The sequence below is a fragment of the Ovis aries genome, chromosome 3, assembly GCF_016772045.2.
Source record: "Ovis aries strain OAR_USU_Benz2616 breed Rambouillet chromosome 3, ARS-UI_Ramb_v3.0, whole genome shotgun sequence".
In the NCBI taxonomy this organism is placed as follows: domain Eukaryota; kingdom Metazoa; phylum Chordata; class Mammalia; order Artiodactyla; family Bovidae; genus Ovis; species Ovis aries.
The window spans coordinates 84,702,288-84,724,415 of record NC_056056.1 but is presented as its reverse complement, the minus strand read 5'-3'; the positions used below and the strand labels follow the sequence as shown (position 1 = coordinate 84,724,415).

The 22,128-nt window shown below is 39.9% G+C and overlaps 1 protein-coding gene across 1 annotated transcript in view; it reads left to right on the top strand.

Moving 5' to 3' along the window:
- The window catches only part of TMEM178A (transmembrane protein 178A), a 294,367-nt gene that overhangs the window by 42,514 nt on the left and 229,725 nt on the right, over positions 1–22,128 (top strand). The gene's annotated exons all lie outside the window — the stretch shown is intronic.

Sequence of the window (22,128 nt, the reverse complement as noted above, 5' to 3'; positions counted from 1 at the left end):
TTTCTGAATGTTGAGCTTTAAACCAGCTTTTTCACTCTCCACTTTCACTTTCATCTCAACAAAGTTTAATTGACCAATTTAATGATAATTAATGGGAATTAGTGGAATTTGACAGGGAGGCCTGGCGTGCTGCAATTCATGGGGTCGCGAAGAGTCAGACATGACTGAGCAACTGAACTGAACTGAGCTGAAGAATGAAAAATTTTTACAATTATAGCATGAGGGAATGAACAGAATTTTGTTACAGAAGCTGCTATTAGGATGATAACAATTGTCTGGTAAACAGATCAGTGTATGTAATTTACTCTTGCTATAGGTAGACCATTTGCTTAATTTTATTTTCATCAGCCATCTCACAAATGCTTACCAGTAAAATGAGTTATATCTTTGGACTCAATTTTCTTTATCTGAATAATATTCCTGGGACAGGTAATAATCTCCAGTTGGAGCTAGAAACATTTGATTTAGAAAGCAATCTATTTCTGAATTTTGTAGTATTTGATTTTACCACATCTTTTTTTGTTCCATTGAAATTTGTTGTTTTTTTCAATGACAAGTTGATGTGCCAATAATACCATATATATAAAAAAATACAATCCTGTGGTTCTCACTGAACTTGGCTAAATTTCAGAACTGTAAATGATAAGCCAAGAAAGGCCTAGATTAATGGTTCTCCTCCCCAAAAGTTAAAGGAACTCTGAGGTTTCTAAATAGATTTACTTCAGAAGCATTCTAGGGATATTTTTGCTTTTGTTTGACTCATTTCCTTCTTGATAAGGTTCTATTTCCTTTCTCTTCCTCTTCACTCTGTTACTTAACATAGCTAGAAATATGGTGTAACCCTCCTGAAATCCTGCTTTCAGCAAATATGCTCATATGAGAAAACTGAAAATTTAGGGGCATATGTGTTAACTTATGTTCCTGTTAATTCTTTGCTTCCCATCCCACTTCTGATATAATAAACCCTCATATTTGGCACCGGATTTTCTTGCTACTATTCTGACATTAAAACATAAGCTTGTCCCATTCTCTGAACCAAGATTAAGCTACAATGTGAGCTTCCCAGGTGGTGCTAGTGATAAAGAACCTGCCTGCCAGTGCAGGTAGACTTAAGAGACGTGGGTTCAATCTCTGGGTCGGGAAGATCCCCTGGAGGAGGGCATGGCAACCCACTCCTGTGTTCTTGTCTGAAGAATCTCATGGAGAGAGGAGTCTGGCAGGCTGCAATCCATGGGGTTGCAAACAGTCAGACACGACTGAATTGGCTCAGCATGCACACAAGCTACAATGCAGTCTTAAAACAATGAGTAATGTACTTATTTGTTTTGACCTTTGGTTTAGTAATGAGGAGCCTAGGAAAAAAGTAAGCCTCGTTTACTCTTTCAAGTATGCTGCAATAGACTGAATATTTGTGTCCCCCCCAAAATTCATATGTTGAAAGCTAATCTCTGATGTGATGGTGTTTGGGGGTGGGACTTTGGGGAGGTATATGGGTCATGAAGATGGAGTCATCATGACCGGAATTAGTGCCCTTGTAAAAGAGACCCCAGAGGGCTTACTTGCCCCTTCCCGCAAGTGAGGGCTCAGCAAGAAGACTGCCACCTGTGAATCAGGAAGTGGGCTCTCACTAGACACTGCATGTACTGGCACCTTGAACTTGGACTTCCCAACCTCCAGAACTGTGAGAAATAAGTTTCTGTTGTTTATAATGCACCCAGTCTCTGATATTCTGTTATAGCAGGTTGAATAGACTGAGACCTATAGCGACCTTGTCTGGGCATCTCTAGGGTGTAGTGCATGCAGGCTAAGTCCCTTCAGTTGTGTCTGACTCTTGGTGACCCTATAGATTACATCCTGTCAGCCTCTCTGTCCATGAGATTCTCCAGGAGAGAATACTGGAGTGGGTTGCCATGCCCTTCTCCAAACGGTCTTCCAGACCTAGGGATGAAACGCACGTCTCTTATATTTCGGCATTGGCAGGGGGGTTCTCTACCACTAGCGCCACCTGGGAAGCTCCCAGGTATAGTGAAGCAGACAATTTGGATCCCTTTTTTCCCCCACTACCCATCCCATTCCTTACCTGGCAGGGAGGGATCCTTGTGTTTGGATGCCATGTGGAAATGGTCACTAACTGAGTCTACATCTTGCCTATCCCCTCAATCCATGCCCACCCTAAAGCCGGGGTTTGGTCCCTTCACCCCAGCTTCCCCAAGTTCTGCATTAGACCATCTCTATTAAAATACTGCTTAGGGGTTGTAATGAAGGGTGGTTTGACTGTGAGCGCTGGTGGATTTTGAGTCTTTTCCAAATATTCAACCAGACTTCACTGACCACCTTTATTGTCTTCATTTTTCACACAAAGCAGGTAATTGAGGATAAATTCCTCATGTGGAACGACCTGGGAAGTTGTGACACTTCCAAAGTGACATTGGATATCTCTCCATCAGGAAATTCAACATAAGTGAATCTCTGCCCAGATATGTCTTTGATGTCCATCTCTGTAAATCTTATTTGCTTTGATAGCTTCTGTCTCCCACCTTTATTTCCCAGAGGGAAATCAAGGTCCTAATAAATGTGAAGTGACTGAGAGCAGGATTCGCATAGCAAGTCAGAGAAGCAACAAGGATTCTCAGTTCTTATCTGTTTATACGTTTTTCTAACAATTCCCAGCTGCTGCCTTCCTGTGTCATTACCTGGTTAACAAAGGACGAAGAAGATTGTGATAGATACTGGTTGTTTACTTTCTGGTCACGTACTTTCTTCATATTCATGATATTAATCATCTGATTACTGTCAAGTCAATTTAAGTTTGGGTGAGATCAACATCTCCTGAAAAGCAATGCATTTATTGAGCAACTACTGCATGTAATGCAGTGTATTAAGTTCTGTTTGGGGAAACTGAAAGAGAAAGATATGGCCCCAGACATATAGCATCTTACACTCTAGTTATAAAGCCAAATGCGCAGAAAATGACACTTGAAAAGTGTATGTTAAAAGAAAAATAAACAAAAAACTGTTATATTTCCTTTTTCTCTTCAGTGAGATGAGATTGTTTTCCTTTTTGATAGTCTTGCGATTGATTTCACATTTCCATTCCAATCAGAGATTCTTTTAATATGACATCTCAGAATAAGCTGTATTTTGCTTTCAAAGTGGAACGAAACAGGAATCCATTCTTCCCACATTTCCTTGGCCTGTCTTTGCAGTCTGTTTACTAAATTCTTTGTATTTCTCTTGCATGTCACTGTTCTTCATGAGGAGGAAACTAGGTTTCCATTGGCCAACATCTCAGCCAAACCTGAATCAGTTCAGTTTAGTTCAGTTGCTCAGTCGTGTCCGACTCTTTGCGACCCCATGAATCACAGCACGCCAGGCCTCCCTGTCCATCACCAACTCCCACAGTTCACTCAGACTCAAGTCCATCGAGTCAGTGATGCCATCCAGCCATCTCATTCTCTGTCGTCCCCTTTTCTTCCTGCCCCCAATCCCTCCCAGCATCAGAGTCTTTTCCAATGAGTCAGTTCTTCATATGAGGTGGCCAAAGTACTGGAGTTTCAGCTTCAGCATCATTCCCTCCAAAGAAATCCCAGGGCTGATCTCCTTCAGAATGGACTGGTTGGATCTCCTTGCAGTCCAAGGGACTCGCAAGAGTCTTCTCCAACACCACAGTTCAAAAGCATCAATTCTTCAGCGCTCAGCTTTCTTCACAGTCCAACTCTCACATCCATACACGACCACAGGAAAATCCATAGCCTTGACTAAATGGACCTTTGTTGGCAAAGTAATGTCTCTGCTTTTCAATATGCTATCTAGGTTGGTCATAACTTTTCTTCCAGGGAGTAAGCATCTTTTAATTTCATGGCTGCAGTCACCATCTACAGTGATTTTGGAGCCCCCAAAAATAAAGTTTGACACTGTTTCCACTGTTTCCCCATCCATTTCCCATGAAGTGATGGGACCAGATGCCATGATCTTCATTTTCTAAATGTTGAGCTTTAAGCCAACTTTTTCATTCTCCTCTTTCACTTTCATCAAGAGGCTTTTTAGTTCCTCTTCACTTTCTGCCATCTGCATATCTGAAGTTATTGATATTTCTCCTAGCAATCTTGATTCCAGCTTGTGTTTCTTCCAGTCCAGCATTTCTCATGATGTACTCTGCATATAAGTTAAATAAGCAGGGTGACAATATACAGCCTTGATGTACTCCTTTTCCTATTTGGAAACAGTCTGTTGTTCCATGTCCAGTTCTAACTGTTGCTTCCTGACCTGCATATACGTTTCTCAAGAGGCAGGTCAGGTGGTCTGTATTCCCATCTCTTTCAGAATTTTCCACAGTTTATTGTGATCCACACAGTCAAAGGCTTTGGCATAGTCAAGAAAGCAGAAATAGATGTTTTTCTGGAACTCTCTTGCTTTTCCATGATCCAGCGGATGTTGGCAATTTGATCTCTGGTTCCTCTGCCTTTTCTAAAACCAGCTTGAACATTTGGAAGTTCATGGTTCATGTATTGCTGAAGCCTGGCTTGGAGAATTTTGAGCATTACTTTACTAGCATGTGAGATGAGTGCAATTGTGCGGTAGTTTGAACATTCTTTGGCGTTGCCTGTCTATATATGTATATTTATGTTTAGCTGAGTTCCCATGGGTATGTCTCATGGTGGGGACTCAAACACACCCTTTCTTTGGCCCCTTCACTGTGAGGGCCTCCAGGGAGCCTGAGGTTCTCTTCTTTGTTCGTGACTGCTTCCTCCTTCTCCTCCCAAGTGGATAGGGGGTCCGGAGTGAGGACATTCCATTAGATTGCAGTGCAGAACACAGGGATCTGGTCAAGATGGGATTCTGCCTTTGGAGAATTCTGCCTTCTTCCTGAAGGAGCTAGAGCAGTAAGAGGAGTCAGTATTGCCTCTACCTGGCAGGAGACCCGACCCACTCCTCCCACCCTAGCCCCCCCCTTTGCCCACTTTTGACTCTTTGGCCTCACTCTCTGGTGGGTGCTTTAGTTTGGGGCTCCTTTAGCCCAGGGTGATCTGGGCCAGCCGTCCAGATGATGCTCCCTTGCTAGGGAACACACCTCCAAGCTTGTGCTGCTTCTCTCTGACTAGTGTGTCTTTGCTTTTGAAAGTGGTGTGTATGCGTGCTAAGTCACTTCACTTTGTGACCCTAGGGACTGTAGCCAGCTGGGCTCCTCTGTCCATGGGATTTTCCAGGCAAGAACACTGGAGTGGGTTGCCATGCCCTCCTCCAGGGGATCTTCCTGACCAAAGGATCGAACCCACATCTCTTATGTCTCCTGCATTAACAAGCTGGTTCTTTACAACTAGCACCACCTGGAAAGCCCTTTTTAAAGTTTATTATACAAGAAAAAAAGAAAGAATGAGAGAGCAAAGACTGAAATAAAGATGTAGGAGAGGTAAGAAGAGGCAGAAAGAAGAATGAAAAAACTAATTTTATTGTTATACAAATTTGACATCTTACTATGTCTCTCCCCGCTCCCAACTTGGCTTCTGCTGTGCCCTCTCTGATTTAGTAGGTCAAGAGCAGGGCCCGAGAGTCTGCATCTTGAACAGGCTCCCATGTGAAGCCAGTACTGCTGGTCCTCAGACCACATTCTAAGTAGCAAGGGTCTTGAAGAATGATGAATCACATACTGTACCAGTTTCTTAACCACTTTTTGTATAATTATATCTGATGCTCAGATTGAGCTTATGTGCCTGCCCATTTTAAGGGCTTTGCATGTATCCACTCATTTAATCTCCATAATTCTATGAGATGGGGACTACTGTTAGCCCCACTCTACAGTTGGGGAAACCAGGGCACAAGGTTATTTACAGTAGGCCCCCTACATATGAATGCGTTCTATTCCGAGAGTATCTTCTTAAGTTCTATTTGTTCATCAAGTCCAACAAAGTTAGCCTAGGTACCCAACTAACATGATCAGCTATATGGTACTATACTGTAATAGGTTTATAATCCTTTTCACACAAATAATACATAAAAGAACAAACACAAAAAACAGACATTTTAAATTTTACAGTACAGTACCTTGAAAAGTACAGTAGTACAATATTACAGCTGGCATAGAAGGGCTGGCATTGAGTGAACAGACAAGAGTTACTGACTGGAGAAGGGAGAGGAGGTGGGAGACGGCAGAGCTGAAGGGTCGTCAGCAATAGGAGATGGAGGGCAAGCTGCAGTTTCACTCACACCTGACATCGATGGCACAAGTCCTAGCTCCTTGCTGGATTCAATTCTATCTATCCTCTTGAAAAAACAGTCTAATGATATCTGGTAGTAGTGTTTTTCTTCTCCTCATAGAGGACACTTTAGCCCTAGGTTGCATTCTGAACAGCTGCTACAACCTTTGTATACTGCTCTACTTTGGGTCTTATGGCTCAAATAAAGAGAACCTCCTTGCCATTTCTAGCATCAAGAATCTCTTCAGTTCTTCAGTTACTTCTTCCTTTTGTCTCTCTTTGTGCTTTCTCTGGGCATGTTCACATCTTTGCAAGTTTGCAACTTGAAGGTTCGTATATAGGGAGCTTAAGCTGTAGTTGATAAAATATCACATAGTAAGTATTATATTAGAGCCAGGATTCAAACTCAGTCTATTTCTAGAGTCTGTGTGTTTAGCTCCATTCTTATTTCAATAGTTTACAAATGTATCACCCTCTTCTGGACATACTTTTAAGTTTTCAGTCTTTACCCTTTAAAGGATGGAACTCAGCTTGAAAACGATGTACCAGAAGTGTACTTAAGCAGCCAGGGAAGATCACTGTGATATTGACTTGCCATTGTATTAGACACACTGTCAACCTTGTGTGTTGTGTAAATTTGATAATTAGAGCCAGTTCTCCAGGATTAGCTGTAGAATCCCAAGACAGCTGTGATTTTGGCTGTTTTTGTTCTTTTGACAAGTAGAGCAGCTGAGGTGAACAGCTCTAGCTGATCCCTGAGGCAGCAAGAGAGACAGCTCCAAGACAAACACATTTTTCATTGTCCAACCCAAGGGGAGAGATCAAGGCCAGAAGGGCTGAGCCAGGCAAGGGTGAGGAGTGAAATCGAATGCTCTGTAGGTGAAAAGGTTGGTGGCTAGTCAGGGCAGATAACACAGTGGAGAGGCTGAGGCAAAATGGACTCTTATAGATGAGCCCAGTCTGAATCAAGGAAGCCAGAGATTCACTCATTCATTCACTCAATAAGCATTAATCAACGACCTCTGTGTTCTAGCCCCTGTGCTACATGCTGTTGATACAGTGATGAGTTGCACAGAACTGGCCCCTAACCTCAGGGAATTCTAATTCTTATGGGGAGACTGACAAGACAAAAGCAAATCAAATAAGAATTCAGACAAATAAATCAGTGCAGGCTCTCCTGAATGCCCTGAAAGAAAACAAGGGTGAGAGATGGTGAAATCAAAGGGCACCCTCTTGAGATAAGTGAACTCTGAAAACCACTCTACTAGGGGTGCCAGTTAGCCCCAGGAGTAGGCTTCCATCCGCCCAGCCCTGGGCTCTTTTCCCTACATATGGCCACTCTTCAGATCATCCTATTTTGAAGTCAGAAACCCAATATGGATTTGACTTTGGTTCCTTGATTTACCATGTTGAGGCTTTAATTTTGCTTCTGGAACTAATAATTTAATTATTAGCAAATGAATTAGCATTAAGCTTTTTCATTTGGAGGCCCACTGAACTGTAAACCTCTTCTTAAAATTTCTGAAGGGACTTGGAAAAAAAAATGATAAATAAGGGTTGAGCAAATTGTCAGCCCTTCATTGGTCTTTTAGGAGCTCTTTCACAAATTGGTTCACAGCAGAAGAGTTAATAAGCACCAGCTTGTCACTTTATAATACAAAGACACTCACTTCATCTTCCTTAAGGATGCTCTAGAAGGAGAGTGGGAAAGTTAGCACTGTGCATCATATCTTTCCTGGAAGCAAATATGTTTCTTTACTGGTAGAGCTAGAAAATTGTACGTGCAGTTTACTAATTTTTTACTTAAGAATTTTTGTTTTACTATTAGATTTGATTAATAACACTGAAGATTAATAGTGTAAAGATTAGTGCATCTTTCATTTTACTGTAGATTATTTAAAACATAAAAGTTTAGAGAATAAATAACAAAATGTCATGTATTGTCATCCAACTAAGTCATATAATAAAATTTTACCATATATGCTCCAGATCTCTTTCTTCCTCCTTGTCTCTTCCCTCTCTCCCTTTCTTTCATCTCTCTTCCTTCTTTCCAAATTAAAGTCTTATACATGTAGCTGGAGCCCCTGTAACTAACCTGTTCCATTGCTCTCCTGCCATCTGTAGAAGTAAAACCTATCCTGAATTTCCAGTTTTAATTTTTGTGTGATTTTTTATTCTTATATATACACCCATAAAAAAGACAGAATGTTGATATGATTGTTTTCCATCTTTATTAATGAAATATTCTAACTTTAGGTGTGGCATCACTTGGTTGTTTCATAAATATTTTAAAAAGAATTTTCATGTTGATAGCAAAACTGATTAGATACCTAAGAGATAAAAATGAAGCCAACATAAGTGCTGGAGGAAATAGATTGTCAGGAATAGGAAGTAAAATAGTATCAGAGAGTAGGTGACTTAGATATAAAGTATTATAAAGATATAAAGGAGTATGGGAGGGTAGGTGACTATGCTTTTTTTTTTTTAAAAAGTAGTCCATCTTTTGACAAAAAAGGTAGATCAAATATGCAAGTTAATTGAACAACCACTGAGAGCCACAGATTTTCATCTACATTTAAGACTACTTTTTGTGTCAATGCCTCCATGAGCTTTGAATTTTCTAGATTATTCTAGAATTTTCTTCTTTATTTTGTGACAACTTCCTCCTTAGGAAGGAAAGTGACAACTTCCTCCTTTAGGCCTCCGTTCTGTCTACCTCTAGTATATGACATAGTGCATGTTGTATTTGCTATGGTTTGTTTACATGTCTCTCTCAATAGGCTGAATGTTGTTTGAGAGCAGGGTTCATGTCTTATTGTATTCTCAGGGTATAGTTCACAGGAAGTAGTTAATATAGTCTGAGGAGTGGATGAGAAGTCCCAGTCATGGAAAACCTTTTAGTAGTTGGCTTCTGAAGACAAGATACTTTAGTGAAAATTAGCTTAAAGTATAGAAAAGGAGGTTTTATCTTTTGGTCTTCAATTAGGCCTACAAAAAGGAAATTTCATATAAAAGCTGATAAATATTACTAACAAAGCAGGGAAATTACTTGGCATTTGGCTGTAGACACTGGCAATGTATGAGAAGTGTATATCAGTATACAGGTAATTTCAGGAAAGCTTTAATTTTACAAATTGCCAATTTTACAAATCACCTGGAAAATAACTTCTATTCTCATTTAGGGATTTAATTCTTTGTCAACTATGAGGATTTAAAAAGCATTTATTCAAAAAAAAATTAAAAAATAAAAAGCATTTATTCTTGTAACTTGGAATGTTGGGATTTTGTTGTGTTGGGATTGAATGAAATAATTCTAAAGTGCTTAGCATAGTGTTTGGCAAATAGCAGGTACAGAATAAACATTCACTTTTAGCTGATCCCTAAAACTTAGATTCCTCTCATTTATACTACATTTTCTTGGTATATGGTATTTGAAGGGGCTCCCCACTCTCTATATGTTCATAGTAGTGCATTAGTAAAGCTGCTAGCTTAGAAAAAAGAAGGCATCAAAAAAATTCAGACCTTAAAATTAAACTCATAATGGGAAATTCTTGAATATTTTGTGAATTAGGTATGAAAAATATAAGAAACATATATATATTTAAATTGAAATAAAGACTCAATATTGTATTCATTTCAGGTGAAGGGGATTATATATTATAAATATATTTTTGCAGAATTAGGAAAGTCATTGGAATATTATAAGTATGCATAGTCCAATTACAAGAAGTACTTATTATGAATAATGTATCACATGCCTGAAAAAAAGGCGGTGTCTAGTTTCGTTTCCCTAAAACCTTCTCAATTGTGAGTTTGAGGCAGCTGTGGTTGACCGAAGTATAAACTAGTGAGGTCCACCTTAGCTAGCGTGTGTTTACATTTTGACTCATGGTTCCTGTCAGATTTTAACACAGAGGAACAAGTAATATTACTCAGCCTTCAGTGTTTAATCTTCCATTTTTTTGTCTTCCAAGTTTGTTTCAGTTTGTAGAAAGGTTCCTTTTCGATTACAATATGTATTCCTGATTTCTGCAATTTTTTTTTCATTTGTCATTTTGTGGTAGCTGTGAAAATACTATAATAAGCTTCTTATTTCCCAAATCCCTGCATATAAGCCTTATTGAGTTGGATTCATCCTAAATACATTTTGAAATCACATCAGCACTTTCAGATGAGCAGGTTACTTCTTAATAAATTACTGTCTTAATGTTAGACGCTATTTTAAATATATGAAAAGGAGCAGTTCCCAAATGTGTGTAACTACTTCCAGGGAATAGTAAACCAGAGCATATAATTAAATGAAGGGCCTGAATTTTTATTATGCTGTCACTGGATATTTGAATGACTAGTTGTAAATGAGTTCTAGTCATATGAAAGTCATTTTCTATAAGTAAAAAAGTAAATTTTTTTACTTTTCCCCAATTTTCCCTATTTTGAAGTATAGTTCCAGTTCCTGGGTAAAACTAGCAATGAAATTGGCATGTCTCCACAGCTAAAACAAACAGAGGCTTGCAGCAATAAACTAAACCCATAAGCAGAGTGGGGGAAAGAAACCTTTGAACCCTGTTTTTTTCCTTTCTTCTGAGCTCATTGGATAGTTTACTCAACTAATTTTGTCTGTCACCAGAAAGTCAGTTCTCCATTCTAGAATTTCTTCCACTCAAGTAAACAGTATTGATGCATATAATCTGGATGATTAAAATAAAAACATTCTTTTAAGAAACATCTGGATATATGCCTTGAATAAGGTCCTCATTTAGGTCACAAAAATGTATTCAAAGAGAAACCAATCAAAGATAATAATAACAACTTTAAGTACCATTTATTGAGTATCTCCTATGTGACAAACCTTTAACATGCTTTATTCCTTATAGCCAATTGTTGGATGAGTCATAATATTTGAATTTTAGATATCAGGAAATTTCTGTTCTGATTGGCTAAGTAATGCACCCAAGTTTGCACAGCTGGAAGTATGAAGGCTGATATTAAAATTCCAGTCCATCTGGTGGTAGTGCCTGAGAACCTTTATTCTTTCTTCTGCAAAATATAATTAAGATCCAAATTACCCAGGGGTGAATAACAATTACTGCAAGCCCTATTGATTAGTTTGGGCTTCCCTGGTGGCTCAGAGGGTAAAGAATCCACCTGCAATGCAGGACACCTGGGTTCGATCCCTGGGTTGGGAAGATCTCCTGGAGAAGGGAGTGGTTACCCACTCCGGTATTCTTGCCTGGAGAATTCCATGGACAAAGGAGCCTGGTGGACTACAGTCCATGGGGTCACAAAGAGTTGGACATAACTGAGTGACTTCAGCTCAGTTCAGTTCAGTCACTCAGTCTTGTCCAACTCTTTGTGACCCCATGGACTGTAGCACGCCAGGCTTCCCTGTCCATTACCAACTCCTGGAGTTCACTCAAACTCATGTCTATTGAGTCGGTGATGCCATCCAACCATCTCACCCTCTGGCGGCCCCTTCTCCTGCTGCCTTCAATCTTTCCCAGCATCAGGGTCTTTTCAAATGAATCAGTTCTTTGCATCTTCACAGTTTGGAGCTTCAGCTTCAACATCAGTCCCTTCAGTGAATATTAAGGACTGATTTCCTTTAGGATAGACTGGTTGGATCTTCTTGCAGTCCAAGGGACTCTCAAGAGCTTTCTCCAACACCACAGTTCAAAAGCATCCATTCTTTGGCACTCAGCTTTCTTTATAGTCCAACTCTCACATCCATACATGACCACTGGAAAAACCATAGCTTTGGCTAGATGGACCTTTGTTGGCAATGTCTCTGCTTTTTAATATGCTGTCTAGGTTGGTCATAGCTTTTCTTCCAAGGAGCAAGCATCTTTTAATTTCATAGCTGCAGTCACCACTGCAGTGATTTTAGAGCCCCCCAAAATAAAGTCTGTCACTGTTTCCCCATCTATTTGCCATGAAGTGATGAGACCAGATGCCATGATCTTCGTTTTCTGAATGTTGAGTTTTAAGCCAACTTTTTCACTCTCCACTTTCACTTTCATCAAGAGGCTGTTTAATTCCTCTTCGCTTTCTGCCATAAGGGTGGTGTCATCTGCATATCTGAGGTTATTGATATTTCTCCTGGCAATCTTGATTCCTGAGTGACTAACTCTAACTAATTGATTAGTTTGCCCAGCCATTCACTGATATTTCCAATGACTTGAGAGAATTCAGCCAGAATGCATCCCAGACATCTGCATCGTGACTTTATCTCTTGATGAACCAGAGTACAAATGCTGTGAACAGAACCAACAGAGGTTCAGGTGGCAAATCCAGCTGGAATTCATAAAGAAGTATTAGGTGCACAGTAGCTAGATATACTCACACTGCTGTCACATGTGGGTTGGTTTCTAAGTGCCAGACGCTGTGAAGAGCTGTATGTGCATTACTTCATTTTTTCTTCTTAGGCTGGGTTACATGGTAGTCAACAACATGGACTCAGAGCCAGAGTAGCGCGGCTCTGGTTCCTCGAGCAAGCAGTGGAAAATGTTTCATTTGCTATGTCTGTAAAATGGAAATACTAATACCTCACAAACTTAAAGTGAGAAATGAGTTAAATTAAAGCCCTTAGAATAGTACTTGCTTGGAGACAGCATTCAGCGTATGTTGGCCATTTATTTTCCTAATGACCCTGTGAGGTAAATATTGATACTATTGTGATCATCATTTACTGTTTACAAGATTGTGGCTAAGAGATGGCACATAGCAGAAGTAGGCTTTGAAAGTAGGTCTGTTTGACATTAAAACCTGCCCTCCTCATCACTGCACTGTTCTGCCTTTTAGTACAAAGATACACAGAATGGGCAAAGAATATATGGGGTGGAATACCACTGCTCAGATGACTTCCTGGGGCAGTTAGTGAATCTTTGCTGAGAGGCAGGGCAAAAATTCCTAGGCTTCTTCTATCCAGATGGAAATGTAAATGATGTGAAACTTTCAGTGAAGGCTTAACCACAGCCAGGTGATGAAAGCGTATGAATGAAGTATAGGAGCAGGGGAGCCATCACACACCTCCAACCCTTCCTGCCTCTTGGAACAGTTACACCCCTTGGCACAAATCCACCAGATACATCGTATACACTCACTCAACAGCCTCAAAGAAAACCACACAGCTGACTTCCCTACCTGTTGGGTGATAGTTAGAATTATTGAGCTTCTGCTGGGCAACTTCTCAAAAACCTTATGCACCATGTATAATTACCTTACATAAGAAGTGAAGAAATTAAGGTTCAGAGGAATTAGGTGAATTGTCCAACGTTATTACACAGCTTGTAAATGGACAACCAGGATTCAAACACTGGTCTATATCTTAATCCCACACCCATGTCACCTCACTTTTCAGGGATTGTTCCTTTGGTTTGGGAAATTACAAAGTCACGATTTCTCCTGATTGCTTTTGGCTGTAATTTTTTGACCATCTCTTTTGTTGTTGTTGTTGTTATTGATTTTATTCAAGAGCGAGAACATGCTGTGGAATCCTTGGAGTAACAGTTGAGATTGTGTTGTTCTAATTTAAGAGGTTGCATCACTGGATTATCTGTGGACCGTTACTTCTCCATGCTCTCTTTCTTCCTCTTCCTACCTAATTATATTTGACATTGATTAGTAGAATCCTTTTAGGGGTTTTTAAACACACTTGTGAAAAAATGCTAGTTTAAATGGTTACAGGCAGACATTTGTGTTATAAAAAGGGAAGGAAATCACCTTGGGGAACTTGATTTATGTGTACTGCAGATTTCCACAAGTTATACATGATTTCACAAGCAAAATGATTAGTCAATCCAGTAGCAAAATTAAGAATGGTTATTGGACCTGTTATTTTAAGCTCACTGCAAGTTACTTGCTTTTGTACCACAAAGCCTATGAGACAGTTGGAGAACTTGAACTGACTCACCATCACTCTTGAGTAAAGGGACTGAAGCTTTGTAAATCTTGTCCTTCACCCTCCAGCTCTGACCCTACTGTCCATTTCCTATAGGGAATGAGCATGTTGCCTGCAGTAGGTGTTTGTCAAGCATTTTAATACCATCTCATCACTGAGATGGTTAACAAATGTGTTCTTTTGTAAATAGGGTACACTCTGAAGTCCAGCATCAGACTGTCTGTGGCTCGGATCCTGGCCCTTATACACATGAGTACGTAAAGTACTGTATCCATGTTGAAACACAAATGGTAATCTCATCCTTTAATACTGAAATGGTTTTATTGTCCTCTACTGGCAAGGATGGCTAATAGCTATCTTGCTTTTATTTCCATAAATATATTTATATAATATGTGTAATAGATATAAATATATTTACATATATAATATCTATTCTATATGGCCTCCATAATGCCATCTATAGCAATTTTGAAATTTGAAAGCATTAATGCCAGTAACCTAATTCAGGAATAAATCACATAACCACCAATCCCTGTCAACCTTTTTTCCAGCGACCAACCCCCCACCTCCAATTTCGTGTAAATAACAAACACTCTGGAATATTTTATCTACAGGAAACACTGTTGAGTGCAGGAGTAGTAACTGCATTTACTTATCTTTTTTCACTCAAGAAGGCTTTAGATGTTTTTATCCTTTAAAAACATAAAGAAATAAATCTGGAAGAACTTATCTCTGTCATGACATCATCCGTAAAAAGTGATTTTTAAGATGGAGACTTCTTAAGAAATAAAATCTGTTGATTTTAGCATTCACCTCTCACTTTCATTAAAAACAGAGTTGTCATTTTAGACTCAAGCTTTTCCTGGAGATAGAGATTCCACCAGGGGAAGCAATATGTGAAGTTATTGCAAGAAGGTTTTTTGTGTGAAATCGTGACTCTTGCCAGAGATGTGATATGCTTTAGTTAATTTCCTTCCCAGGAACTAAGAAACATTCCCAAGCCCCAGATATGTACAACTGGAAGGCTATTCAGAAGTCAGTAGCATGGGGCTGGAGACTGACTTTTGCATACTTCATTTGTTTCTGGAGATAAAGCCTCTATTCTATTTTCCTCAAGGTGAAAGTCTAATTCACTTTGAAAATCTGAAAGCCTTATTCCATTGGAAGAAAATGATTATGATTTCTGTCACAGTTATTACTATTTATACCATAATAAATTTACTTAAGGAAGAGGATAGCCTCTGCTGGACGCCTTCCAGAGTTCCCTAAGGAATAAAACCATACAACTGACAGCCCATGGGACATTGTGTTCTGCCTTTTCCTTCTTAATCCTTCGGTGTTTAAGCTATCCACCACAACACTGTTGATTAGCAACTCTGCATGTACACAGTGCAACAATAATTAATGTTCCCCATGTTGACTCTCAGGAACCACAATACCATGAAGTACCCTTCAGGATTGTCAGGGAGAAATTAAATTACACTCAATACAGTTTGAGAACAATTTTGCTAGTGGCTTAGGCACCTCTACAGGGAGGTGCTAAGGTCTGAAGTCAGCTCCTACCAGTTTGTGAGAGCTGATTGTTAAGTAATAAACAATTGTGTGAGCCAGATGTTAAACCTTTGGAATTGGGCCATTGTGGAAGTATGATATCACAGGAATTGGCATCTGCTAAAAGACTCTGATGCTGGGAGGGATTGGGGGCAGGCAGAGAAGGGGACGACAGAGGATGAGATGGCTGGATGGCATCACCGATTCGATGGACGTGAGTCTGAGTAAACTCCAGGAGCTGGTGATGGACAGGGAGGCCTGGAGTGCTGGGATTCATGGGGTCGCCAAGAGTCGGTCACGACTGAGCGACTGAACTGAACTGAACTGAGCTGAAAAATCAGTTTGTTTTTTCTTCCAAAGTACTGGTTTATCAGCACACTGTTGTCTATACCTTTGAAACTGTGTAATCTGATTAATACTCATTAACGAGGGCTCAGGATGGACAACAGTTTACTGATGAGTTTTGCTAGGTTGAAAAACCAGTTACTACATGTTTTAGTTTTCTGTGGCTGCTGTACCACAAACCTGGTGACTTAAAGCAGTTAAACTTTATTATCTCATAGTTCTAGATGTAGAAGTTCAAGCTCAGTATCACTGAGTCAAATTCAAGGTGTTGGCAGGACTGTGTTTGCTCCAGAGTCTCTAGAGGAGAAGCTGTTTCCAGCATTTTCCAGTTTCTGGTGGCTGCTAGCATTCCTTGGTTTGTGGTTTCATCACCCCAATAATCAAGGTCAGTTCAAGGCCAGCATCTGGAAATGTCTATTTTCACATTGCCTTTGTATGAGTGTGTGTGTGTGTGTGTGTGTGTGTGTGTGTGTGTAAACTTCCTCTCTCCTGTAAGGATACTTCTGATTGCATTTTGGGCCCATACCAGTAATCCAAAATAATCTCCTCATTCTCAAGATCTTTAACTTAATCCTATCTGCAAAGACTGATTTTTCAAATAATATAACATTTGTAGGTCCCAGGAATTAGGACCTCACATCTTGGGAGGGCTATTTTAAGCCTCCCACAACACCCACCTCAGCAGACTCTTATATACACAGATGTACTGTTTTTTATGTAACATCCTTAACTAGTCTTAATGATAGGAACAAATTTTTAATAATGGTAGTGGCAGCTTTTTTTATAGAGTACTTCCTGTATACTGGGCAAAGGGCTCAGCACATGGTAATCTGTTCATCTCAACTATTGCTGCTAAGTTGCTAAGTCACTTCAGTCATGTCCGACTCTGTGCGACCCCAGAGACGGAAGCCCACCAGGCTCCCCCATCCCCGGGATTCTCCAGGCAAGAACACTGGAGTGGTTTGCCATTTCCTTCTCCAATGCATGAAAGTGAAAAGTGAAAGTGAAGTTGCTCAGTCGTGTCTGACTCTTAGTGACCCCATGGACTGCAGCCCACCAGGCTCCTCTGTCCATGGGATTTTCCAGGCAAGAGTACTGGAGTGGGGTGCCATTGCCTTCTCCAATCTCAACTATTATTCCTTCCCAAATCTGGACATGTGTGTTCCAATCTCATAAATTCTTTCTGGAGTTCCAGAATCTAAGGAGATATGTCACAATATACATGTCCTGCCCCCTCCAACCACCACCTCAGTTATTCCCTGGGGCTGTTCACACAACTATTTCCAGGACTTCCAGTTTATCTAGCTTACTCTTCCTAGCCGAGTTCCAAAATTTCCAATCCTGTCCTTTGATTATTCTTAATGAGATTGCCTCCAATATCAACACAGGGCTTGATTAAAGGGACTATGGAGAGTATATTCATTGGCTGGGAATGACTCCTTGGCCAAGTGAGTGGAAGTCTCTGGGCCATGATCAGATCCATGTATTAGGTTGCTTCCATGTATTAGCTATTGTAATTTAAGGTTGCTGTGAACACTGGGGTTCATGTATCTTTTCAAATTAGAGCTTTCTCTGTATATGCCCAGGAGTGGGATTGCTGGATCATATGGTAACTCTATTTTTAGTTTTTTCAGGAACCCTCATGCTATTTTCCATAGTGGTTTTACCAACTTACATTCCCACCAACAGTGTAGGAGGGTTCCCTTTTCTCCACACCTCTCTAGCATTTATTATTTGTAGACCTTTTAATGCTGGCTACTCTGACTCGTGTGAGGTGATACTTCATTGTAGTTTTGATTTGCATTTGTCTAATAATTAGCAGAGTTGAGCATCTTTTCATGTGCCTATTGACCATCTGTATGTCTTGTTTGGAGAAGTGTATATTTAGGTCTTCTGTGCATTTTTGGGGTTGGGTTGTTTGATTTTTTGTTATTAAGGTATATGAGCTGTTTGTATATTTTGGAAATTAAACCCTTGTTTGTCCAGTTACAAACAAAACACCATCTTTCTCTAGTCACTTGAAAAATGCAATGCTCTCCATTTTTCCCTTTCCAGTTCCGCAGGGCAGCAGCAATACAAATACTATCTTTTTCTTCTCTGGGAAGGATTTTCTGGCTTTGACAGGTCCCTGCCCTTTCTCTCCTACAGAACCTGTGAACTTCACCTCAGTTAAGCTAGAGTAACTGTCACTCAAAATAACCTTTGCTTTGTTTATTTGCTTATCTCTGTACCTCAAGACCTTCAGCTGCTTGAGCACAAGGATATCTTATGTCATTATCGACTGGGGGATTTTTGCAGAAACTAATGCCTGTGGCCAGCAATTTTTATTTTGGCCAGCCAAAAATTAATTCTGTTATTTCTCTAGCGCTTTGTTAGTTATTTCGTTCAATAGTTACACCTGACACACCTGTAAAGTCTTCTCCAGTACTGTGAGTTTCATTTTCACTTTCTGTATCAGAATCAATAAGGTTTTTTTTTTTGGGGGGGGGGGCTTTTTCTTGGTTTAATATTCATATTGTCTGAACCAGAACTATATTCTGAAGAACTGCCATCTTCTGAGACACTAGTATATATGTTGCTCAGACAATCAGAGGTAGTACTCATAAAATTCACCCCAAAATTCTTAACTGCAAATTCCATGATGCAGCATTTTGGAAAATTTTATGGTAATAAACTTGAGTTTATAATATACACAAGTTTGGAAGAAAAACCTAATGGAGCAAAATGTGAATAACAACAATCATACGTTGTATAATTAACCCTGATCAATTTTAAACTCTAATAGCTTTGCATGCTGATGTTAATTATATCACTCTCTAAAAATGTACTGATATGTCTCTGGTCAATAATGTGTTATTTTTTAAATCTTTACTAACTAGCATAATTCCTGGATCATGAAATAAGCCCTAAGCATCCTCTCTGAATTGAATTTAAATAAGGTTTCAACTTTTTGAAAGGGAAAACAAAAAAGAACAGATTGAATATTTACTCTAACTCTTAAGGGAAAAGCAATTGATATCATTGCTGGGATTTTTGTTTTTCACATTCCTTCCTAAACTTTCTTTACTTTGGCTTTTGCTTCACTCTTGGGACAGAGAGAGGCAGTGTTCAACTTTTGTGATTTTAGACCCCCTCTGAAAGACTGATTACCGACACTTTGAATTTTGGTTTTTAATTTCATCATTTTGTGACTCAGAGTAGGGGGAATTTTGGTTAACTTGTTGAGGAGTAACTTTGGTTTACTGTTAACACTACAAGTTGATATTTGAGTTAAGTGTTTTACAAGTGTAGACTTATTTAACCCTTTCCACAACTCCATGAAGTAGGTACTTTATAGCTAAAGAAACTGAGGCACAGAGAACAGCTGCATGAGGGCTGTGATAGGTTTTACCCTGGGCCTTCAAGACTTTAAAGTCTAAGTTTTGAACATCACGTTACACTGCTTCTAGAGTCAACTGTTTTCTTAAGCCGTATTAGAGAAATGTTTCTGAAAGAGAAGGTAACTCAGCCTTTTACTAAATCCTGATTGAGCACTGTCTTAGCTCAGGCTTCCGTAGCAAAATACCATTACTCAGTGACTGAAACAACAGACTTTCATTTCTCATAGTTTTGGAGACTGGAAACTCCAAGATCAAGGTGCTAGTAGATTCAGTTCCTGGCCCCTCTGTGTGCTCACATAGCCTTTCCTTGGTGAACGCATGTGGAGAGAGAAAGAAATCTCTCTCTGCTTTCCTCTTCTTATAAGGACACTAGACCTCAAATGAGGGCCCCACCCTCATGACCTTGTCCAAACCTAATTACCTCCCAAATACCCCATTTCCAAATACCATCATATTGCAGTTAGGGCTTCACTATGTGTGTTGGGGGGTGGAGGTGGGAGGGGACACACAAACATTCAGTCCATAACATGTATTAACTAGAATTCTCTGGAATATGTTAGACTAAATTCTGACAAGAAAGAAAGAAAAGAGCACAATAAGGCCTGGACTAGGCGGAGGCAAACAAGTGACCAAAGGACCAGCATTCTAAGAGGCACCCATCCTCAGGTGCTCACCCTGCAAGGCCATGAACCTACACTCCTTGCCTGCCTCAGCCTGGTCCCAGCCCTGCAGCTCTTCCTTTGGGGAACTTCCTTTGGGGAACTTCCTTTGGGGAACTCAGCATCTAGCAAGGACGTGCTATCAGTGTGGGTCAGATCAAGAGAGAGAAACCACACTAATCACTTAGTGTGCCTCCTCCCCAACCCCACAGTACACATTGTTGTTCAGGCACTCAGTCATGTCCGACTCTTTCCAACCCCATAGACTGCAAGACTGCAGCAGTCCAGGCTTTCCTGTCCTTCACCATCTCTTAAAGAGTCTTAAAGAGTCTTCACCAGCACCACAGTTTGAAAGCATGAATTCTTTGGCGCTCAGCTTAGTTTATGGTCCAACTCTCACATTTGTACGACTACTAGAACAATCATAGCTTTGACTAGATAGACATTTGTTGGCAAAGTAATGTCTCTGCTTTTTAATATGCTGTTTACGTTTGTCATAGCTTTTCTTCTAAGGAGCAAGCGTCTTTTAGTTTCATGGCTGCAGTCATCATCCACAATGATTTTGGACCCCAAGAAAATAAAATCTGTCACTGCTTCCATTGTTTCCCCATCTATTTCCCATGAAGTAATGGGACTGGATGCCGTGATCTTCGTTTTCTGAATGTTGAGCTTTAAGCCAACTTTTTCACTCTCCTCTTTTACTTTCATCAAGATGCTCTTTAGTTCTTCACTTTCTGCCATTAAGATGGTGTCATCTGCATATCTGAGGTTATTGATATTTCTCCCAGCAATCTTTATTCCAGCTTGTTCTTCATCCAGCCTGGCATTTTGCATGATGTACTCTGTGTAAAATTAAAACCCCAAACTCCAATGTAATGGTATTTGAAAATGGGGTCTTTGGGAGATAATTAGGCTTAGATGAGCTCATGAGGATGGGGCCCTCATTTGGGGATTAGTGATTTGAACAGGGGAAGTTTAGTATAAAGAATTATTAACTAGCAGTCTATCGTTTAAAAATCCATGAGGATGCAGAGGGAGAAAATATGACGAGTCAAGCCAGGGAGTTTTGACCTTCAGGATAAGAGTGAAGATTTTGTTTTTCTCTCTGGGCTGTGCCTGAGTGAGCATGACTTGCCCCATTTATTAGGCAACATTAGACTCGGCAGCATTTCCTTTCAGATCGACCCAAGCATTTAGGCTATTTAAAAAATCTAAATAACATCTCAGTCAAACTAACATTCCAAGAGAGAAATGTTTTAATCTGTCTTTTCCCAGAACAGCCTTTAGGCCTGGGAGGAAGTGCAAATAGGCTGGGTGATGGGCAATATACTTGAAGGTTTATGGGAATCCAGAGGTTTTTGGCAAAGGTACATATAAATCTCAAAGAAGAATTAAATATAATTTGAAATTACACAAACTGTACAGTAGAATTTGAATGCAGGTCAAATCACAACAGCTGTTTGCTATCTCTCATTTAAGCTACAATAACAGAATCGCTTAAACAAATTCTCTTCCTTTCTTGAACTTCCAAAGTATTCATTATTTGCATAATGTTTAATCTCCAGTTCCAGAGGAAATTCCCTAAGGGAGAGACAACACAGAAGCACTTTAAATTTCAACCACATGGAAAAGAGAACAGAGGGAGTATGCTGGGTCTTCAGTTTTGGAGCCTATGTTCTCAAAAGAATTCTAAATATTGGTGGTCATTTTGTTGAATATTCAGCTGAGGGGTGGATGGCTGAGAGAACACAATCCCAAACATTTGCACAATATATTCGAACTAGGTCAAAGGTACAACTCCAATTAAGGGATGATATCCGACCCTGTGTTTATAAATCTGGAATATTTCAAGAAAGATTTATTCTTTGCTTTGCAAGGGCTAAATCCTTATTCTCAGACGTCTGGAGTACATCGTCCCTGCACACCCAAGGAAAACTTTGAGTATCTTCCATTTCATTCAGTTCAGTTCAGTTCAGTTGCTCAGTCGTGTCTGACTCTTTGTGACCCCATGAACCGCAGCACGCCAGGCCTCCCTGTCCATCACCAACTCCCAGAGTTCACCCAAACTTATGTCCATTGAGTCGGTGATGCCATTCAACCAT